We start from the raw sequence: 8,565 nt of genomic DNA, 5'->3' as shown, positions 1-8,565 counted from the left end.
TTAAAACCCATTTGTCCTGGGTAATGAGTTCCCAATTCTTTGCATGAAGAGCAGTCTTTCCTCCTCAAAGGGGCAGTCAGTTGACAAGTGCTTGGAAATTTTAAAAGGAAGTCATTGAGACAGCTTACCATCGGGGGGAGTCTTATTATTCCCAGATTTGGAAGTGGAGGCCCCCCACTGCTTAGTTCTGTGTCCCCCTGGGACTGAACCCTGGGGTTTTTGCTGTGTTTGGGTTTGGCTTGAGATGACCTGGAAGGGGTTTGAAAGGACCAATTCTTGAGGAACAGTGCCTATTAAATCTAGGAGGCTGAACTTGTAAAAAATATTTAACAGTTTGCATAGATTTAACTTTATCTTTCATCTTTTTAAGAACTTCCTCAGCCTTGTTGCCAAACAGGCGGTCCTGATTTAAAGGAGCATCCAACAATTTAGCTTTAACATGATCAGGCAAAGATTGCTCCTTAAGCCAAGCATGCCTTCTGAGCACAGACCCAGTAACAGCAGCCCTGCAAGAGGCCTCTAATGAATCAAAACCACATTGTAAAGTATGTTTTCCAACTTGTTCAGCAGAATGCATTAAATCCTGTAATTCTTCATTTTCCACACAGTCAGGAATCAACATCATTTTCTGTTTAAGCAGTCCAATAAACATGTTGCTGATACTTTACATATGAAACTGGCAGTTTAAAGCCCTAATGGCCAAGGTTGCAGAAGTGTAAACCTTCTTACCCCATCTATCCAGCACCCTGGAGTCTCTATCAGAAGGGGTAGGATTTTTAGCAGTAGAAACCTTACTGTCCTTGGGCCCCTGTGAAATATTCTCTGGATCTGCAATAGGATTTTTGAAAAGGAACTTGGACTCAGGGACCCTGTAGTATCTGTCAAGTTTTCTGGGAGCAGGAGGCAGGGAATCAGGGGCCAAACTAGATTCCGAAAAAGCAACAACAATGTCTAGTACAGGAGGAATAACTAAAGGCCTATGCTGAGGTAGGAGAAGGAAATCCCTAAGCCTCTTTTTTGAATCAGAAAAATCCTGGCTTTCCCAGTGGAAATGCTCCCTTAGAGTATGTAAGGTTTCCCCAAAAGAAAAATCCTCAGGAGGGGAAGCAGAGGGAATGGAGTCTTCTGCATCAAAATCTTCATAAGTAGATAAGGGCAAATCCAGATCATCAGAGGAATCAGAAAAAACAGAATTGTGATCAGAAGATTCATAATCAACTTCAGTCCTAGGCCTCTTAGAAGGGGGGGGGGGTTGGCTACCCCTGATTAGAGTTATCAGATCTTCAGCCATTCTTATCTTTTTTTTTTTAAACACAGAGGCCTGAGCATGTGGCCTGGGCGTCGGTTTTTTAGACATTAATCGAGATTTAGGCCTAAGTAAAGGAGGCGTCGGTTTAATATGCAAGTCCATAGGCCTGAATACACCTTCAGAAGCCGGTGCCTGCACAACGGACCCATCCAAGGTACAGACACCCGCGGGTTCCATAGTTGAAGCATCTCGCAGCATACCAGACTCTGAATGGCTCTCAGTAGAGGCCGGCAAATCAGATGTAGCGGGTACCAGGGGCTGCGAAAGCACCTCACTGAGTACCAGCGAACTGGCGACTGGCTTAGGAGAAGCGTTGTCGGCAGTTTTGGAGCTCGGCGGCCTGTCTCTGTCTTTATCCTTGCATTTTTTTGGAATCTTGGTAGTCGGATGGCCAACTGATGACATTTCTGCATAATTAAACAGAGAACTGAAATACTTAGAGGCGAAAATATACCAACGACTGATAGTGCACTGATTAAATATAGCACAAAACCGACAGCAAGGTATGTCGTGGTCAGGGCCTAGGCAAGGAATACACTACGAATGAAAATCTTTATGAGGGATTTGCTTTCCACAAGTAATGCAATTATTAACTTACAGACATTGGGAAGGAGCAAGAAAAAGTTTCCCCAATGGGGTAATTAGCTTTAGTTGAAGACTTCAGTTCTGAAACTCGAAAACGAAAATTTCAGGAGTCGGTCGACTGGCACTTGCGAACTGCTTCTACTTCGGGCACTGCACGGCAAGAAAGACTGATGTAATGGCATCAGCTGCATGTTTTATACCTCTGATGACCTGACGTCATGGAAGAAGGGACAGCAACCGATGCAGGACCCAAGACTTTGTTAATCAGGCCGACTGAGGGCTACCTGCAAAGCAGATAACCCAAATGTAATGACTGCAACAGTGAAACCCTAAGAACATAGTCATATCCCTTTCTAGCTTCTTCCACTCCCTACTCTCCCTGGAATCCCCCAGCAAGAGAAATCCTAAGAACCCTGGGCTATATGGCAGCCACTATACCCATGGTGCCATTCACTACACTACTCGAGAAAGATCCAGTGGTACTTTAAGTCTCTTTGGGCTCAATACAGTCATCTTCTGGACTTCCAAATCTCTCGTTTCTGAAGAAAGTTGCAATACTGGATCTCCCAAATTCGTCAATCCAAGCCCGCTTCTCTACCCACCTAGCACATCTGCATAGATGCATCAGATCCATCTTGGGGTGCATGGACAGGTCACACAAGTTCAAGGTCAGTGGACACCCAGGGAGACAAGGGAGCATATTGTTGCGAAGGAAACCCAAAGTATTCTCACACATTTGGAACCCAGAGTCACTCAGGATTTACACAGACACCATAGTCACATGGTAGATCAACAATCTGGGGTGACAGTCTTCGCTTTACAAGCTAGCTCTAATGACATGGGACTCCATCCATCCTGAACCCCCTTTCTCATTTTGCACATAGGTCGGGGTGTTACTTCAGCAGTGACAATCATCTCAAGCCAAGGTTTACACCGCCAGGTGGCTAGCCCTGCCGCAGTAGTTAATTTGTACCACTCACTCATGCAGACACACACCTATGGCAAATTTAGAGTGTCCAATCTACCTACTGCAAGTCTTTGGAACGTGGGAGGAAACTGGAAGACCCAGAGGAAACCCACATGACTGCAGGAAGAACATGCAGACTCCACACAGAAGGCACTGGACTGTTCAATAAAATCAAACCAATACCTACAAGCAGTTTACATTTCAACAGAAGACAATGTGCTTGCAGAATCATGCTTTAGATCCACAGTAGACCCTCAAGAATGGATGTTGAGCAGAATGGTCTTTTTGGAGATAGTCAACAAATGGGGTGTTTCGCAAATAGATCTGCTTGCCTTCTCTCAGGCCTGGAGAATAGATGCCACCGTCCTTTCACTAGGGTAGAAAGTACAGTTTTGTACCTACCATAAATGTAGCTGTTAGAGTGCTCATACAGCTGTAGTCATTACAGATGGGTTATCCTGCCGTCTGGCGGGTCCTCGGTTGGCCGAATTCCAAAGTCTAGGTCCGGCGTCGGTTGTCATTGCTTCTTCCCCGACGTTAGTGCGGCAGGGGTACAAAAGAGGCAGCCGACACCATTTTCTTCAGTTTTTCTTGCCCTAGATGTCAGGTGCCCCCAGAAGGAAGGCAAAACATAATGTTATGCAAACATGCAATATAGAAAAATCAAAAAACAGTAGTTGCAAGCAAATACACCATAAAAGAATACCCCAAATAGGTTGTATGATAAGGTGTTTGTCTTAAGGCCTGTCGTAAGAGGGGACGGAGGGGGGTAACCTGGACTGCAGCTGTATGAGCACTATAACATCTACATTTATGGTAGGTACAAAAAGTACAGTTTTGTACCTACCATAAATGTAGATGTCCGATAGACATGCAACTGCAGTCATAACATGTGGGTTGTCCTGCCTCAGGCAGCCCTCGGTCGGCCAGATTCCAAAGTCTGGGTCCGACGTCGGCTGATGTCGCATTTCGCTCTGACGTCAGAGCGGCTGGAGTACATAAGCATCAGCAGACGCCATTTTCTTCAGTGTTTCTTACCCCAGATGCCAGGTGCCCTCCAAGGAAGGCTGTAATCAAATCAGAAGACCAAAACAGGATTCCAAACAAATAAATGAGCAATAAAACAAATACACCATAACAGATATCCCCAGCTAAGAGTAACAGGGATAGGAGTGGACCCTAGGCATAGAGGGGTATGGAGGGAGGGAAAATCCGACTGCAGCTGCATGTCTATCGGACATCTACATTTATGGTAGGTACAAAACTGTACTATGTCCTTCAAGAATGCAACTGCAGTCATAACATGTGGGTAGAATACCATAGCTTAGCAGGGGGAGGAGGTATGCTCTAGGAAAGAGATGGTGTGGCAATCAAACCCTGCAGGACTGCCGAAGCAAAGCCTGCTCTGGATCTGGAATATAGAGGGAGATTGTAGTGTTTGGAGAATGAATGCACGGAGCTCCATGTAGCAGCTTCTAGAATGTCCTTGGTAGGCACCCCTCTTAAGAATGCTGTAGAGGTGGCTGTAGCTCTCGTGGAATGTGGTCTGACATTGGCTGGAACAGTCTTTCCATGAAAGGAATAACAGAATCTGATGCAATGTCCAATCCATTTAGAAATAGTCTGTTTTGAAATTGCTTTTCCTTGGACTGCAGGGGCGTAAGCTACAAAAAGTTGTTCAGACTTCCTACTGGCCTTGGTTCTGTTCAGGTAGTATTGAAGTTGTCTGTGAATGTCAAAGGTATGCAAAAGTCTTTCCCCTTATTCTCAGGATTGGGGAAGAAAGCAGGCAGATGAATGGCTTGATTTAGAGAAACCCTAGATACCACCTTTGGCATAAAAGTAGGGTTGGTCCTTAATGAAACCCTGTCTCTGTGGAAAATAATAAAGGGTGGTATTGCCATTAGGGCCTGTAGCTCCGAAACCCTTTTTGCTGAGGTAATTGCAAACAGGAAAGCTGTCTTCCATGAGAGAAATTGCAAGTCAACTGAAGCTGCTGGCTCAAAGGGAGGTAGAGTCAGTTTTTCTAAGACACAATTGACGTCCCAGGCTGGCACTGGGGCCTTTCTCAGTGGCTTAATGTTCTTGATTCCCCTGAGGAATTGTCTTAGTAAGGGGTGAGAGAAAACAGGAGGATCAGTGTTGTATCTAGCTGAAATAGCAGATGCATGTATCTTTATGGAAGAATATGAGAGGCCGTTCTTTAACATATCTGCCAAATATTCCAAGATGAGTGGGATGTTCAACAATGATGCATCATGTCCCTTGCTGGTATTCCAATTGCTGAATCTTTTCCACTTTGCTAAGTAAACCTTTCTGGTGGATGGTCTTCGAGCCTCTGTTAGTATCCGCTGAACTTCCTTGGAGAGAGATAAGCTGATGTTATTTATGGGATCTCCCAGGCTGTTAGCTGCAGTGTCCGAAGATTTGGATGCAGTGTTTCGAAATTGTGTTGAGTCAAAAGTAGAGGCCACTGAGGGAGGGCCCTCCTCCTGGTGTGACATATGCTCCGTAGTAGTGGGTACCAGTGTTGTCTTGGCCAATCCGGAGCTATTATGATTCCCTTGAGCTTCTCTGCTTTGATCTTTAGTAATACAGAGGTCATCAGTGGCAGAGGTGGGAATGCATAGATTGCTAGGGAGTTCCAGTTGAATGAGAGGGCATCTACTTTCCAAGCTTTTGGATGGTATGTCCTTGTGCAAAATTTTGGTAGAAGATGGTTGAGGTGAGAGGCAAATAGGTCCACTTCTGGCTTACCCCATGTCGAAGTGAGTTGTCTGAAGGCCTTCGGATGTAACCTCCACTCGTGTGGATCTGTGAAATTCCTGCTTAGGCTGTCCGCCAACACATTGTCTTTTCCTAGAACAAACTGGGATTGTAACTGGATGTTTAAGCTCAGTGATTTCTCCCAAAGCTGCATTGTCAGTCTGCAAAGGGGGTAAGAGTGGGTGCCCCCCTGCTTGTTTATGTACCACATCACAGTGGTGTTGTCTGTCCGTATCATTAAATGGCCTTGCTGGAGTTGGTGTTGAAAAGCCTCGATGGCATGCATTACTGCCAGCATTTACTTTTGGTTTATATGCAGATGTGTTTCCTTTGGAGACCATTGTCCTTGTATACACCTGCCTTCTATGTGCGCCCCCCATCCAAAGTCTGAGGCGTCTGTAGTCATGGTCTGTGTTATCTGTGGTTTTTTGAATGACATACCTGTGTTTTTTCCTGGCTCACCGAGGCCCACCATAGGAATTCCTTTTGTAGGCATGGAATGAGTGGTATGATTGTCTCCAAGTTGTTGCTGTGTTGAGACCAAATGCTTTTTAGGTACCATTGAAGCTCTCATGTGTAGTTTTGCTAATGGAACCAGTAGAATGCAGGATGCCATGTAACCCAGGGCCTGTAGGAATCTCCTTGCAGTCATCTGGGTGAGTTTTGCTAAACCTTTGAAGTAATGAGTTAACTTCTCTTGCTTGTCTTCTGTCAGGTAAGCCATCTGAGAAGCTGTGTCTAGTTTGGCTCCTAAGAAGATTATTTGCTGGGATGGCTGCAGTCTTGACTTTTGGAAGTTGACTGTGTATCCCAGAGCTTGAAGTAATCGTATGACATAATCCAGGTTTTTTGTCAACATCAATTTGTCGTCCGCTTGTATGAGGCAGTCATCCAGGTACGGGTAAATTTGTATACCCTGGAGCCTGCAATGAGCAATTACTGAAGCCAGGCATTTTGTAAATACTCTGGGCGCAGTAGATAAGCCAAATGGCAATGCTGAGAATTGATAATGCTCTGGCCCTGCAAGAAATCTGAGGTATCTTCTGCAGCTGTGTCTGATAGGGACATGCAGGTATGCTCCTTGAGGTCCAGAGTAATCAGCCACGACTCCTTGCCCAGCATGGGAAAGAGTTGCTGTAGAGTCAGCATTTTGAACTTTGGTACTATGAGAAAGGTGTTTAATGTGGATAAGTCCAGTATTGGTCTCCATTGAGATTCTTTTCTTGGAACAAAGAACAGTCTTGAGTAAAACCCCTGGTCTTGTTCTTGTTGAGGAACTCTTTCTATTGCTTTCATTCGAGTCAGCAGAGTGATTTGCTTGATGGCCTCTGCCCACTGATTTTGTGGTAGGTTTGGCATGCCTTGTTTTCTTGGTAAGGTATGAAAATGAAACCTGTACCCTCGGTCTATAATGTCCAAAATCCATTTGTCCTTTGTCAGTCTGTGCCAGTTTTCTGCAAACAGAGATAATTTCCCGCCCAAGAGAGCTTCTAGTTGTTCCCTGGTAGGCGGTAGTAGAGGAAAGTCATTGAGTTTGTGGTTGCTGGGCAGGTGAAACCCCTGCGTCACTTCTTTGGTTTCCTGGCTGCCATTGTCGTCCCCTGTAAGGGCCTCTGTATTGGCCTCTTCCTCGGCCACGTCTGTTCTTACCCCTTTGAAACTTTTCTGGATTAGGAAAGGACCAGTTTTTGAAGGCCAATTCCTACTGAATCTGGGGTTGAACCTGGAGGAAATCTTTCACAGTCTGAACTGATTTTGCTTTTTCTTGATGGTCTTTAACACATCCTTAGCATTTGCACCAAAAAGCTTGTTCTTTTCCAAAGGTGCATCCAGAAGTTTTGCTTTTACATGATCTGGTAGAGGTTGATCTTTTAACCAAGCATGTCTACGAATCACTGCCCCTGTCATAGCTGCCCTACATGAAGCTTCCAGTGCATCATATCCACACTGCAGGAAGTGATTGCTTACTTGCAGTGTTATGTACAGCTTCCTGCAAAGTCTTCCTGTCTAAAGGATCAGGAGAAGCTAATGTTTTTTGTAAATCTTCTAAGAGATAATCCTGATATTGTAACATATGAAAAAGGCAATTTAAAGCTCTCATAGATAAGGTAGTGGATGTGTAAACCTTTTTGCCCCATCTCTCTAATGACCTCGCTTCCCTGTTGGAGGGCAAGGGATTTTTTGAGGTGGAGGCTGAAACTCCTTTAGGCCCCTGTGAAATAGTTTCCAAATCAGCAGTATGGGCCCTGAATAAATGGGAATGAGTTTCTGGGACCCTGTAATACCGGTCTGGCTTGGCTGGAGCAGGAGGAAGAGAATCAGGGGTAGCACTAGAGTCAGAAGACAAATCATCCAGAACATCAAGTACAGGTGGAATAGCTAAGGGCCTGTGCTGAGGCTTCTTAAGGAAAGTCCTAAGGCGTTTCCTAGAATCAGAATATTCCTGACCTTGCCTCTTGAAATGTTCCCTCATGGTGTGCAGAACTTCCCCAAAAGAAATATCCTCAGGAGGGGAGGCCGAAGGGATGGAATCTTCTGCATCCGAGTCCTCATAGGTCTGGAAGAGCTCTTCTTGGCTATCAGAGTGGACAGAGCCCTCAGAGTCTTCATCTTAAGGAGTAGGGTCAGAGGGTTCAACCCGGGGCCTTTTATCAGGAGGAGGCTGGGATGCTCTCTCAGGATGGGCCTGTGAACCTATAATCATGGAAATTAAATCAGCAGCCATGGACATAATTTGTGTCTCCGGAGTCGGCTGAGGTAAGGATTTAAAAGTAATATGCTTTGTTTTGCTGGCTGCCTTAGCCCTAGAGTAGGCCTTAATAGACATGGCCATAGGAGGCCTGGCAGCTCCACGTGCAGGAGTGACCTTGTCTACAGCAATGGTCTCGGGCATTTCCTCGGTTTCGGTATCCGGAGGAAAATCTATAACTGGCGGAGT

The sequence above is a fragment of the Protopterus annectens genome, chromosome 4.part0 (genome assembly GCF_019279795.1).
Source record: "Protopterus annectens isolate FY-2018-M chromosome 4.part0, PAN1.0, whole genome shotgun sequence".
NCBI classification, from domain to species: Eukaryota; Metazoa; Chordata; order Ceratodontiformes; family Protopteridae; genus Protopterus; species Protopterus annectens.
Note: the sequence above shows the minus strand (reverse complement) of the source record.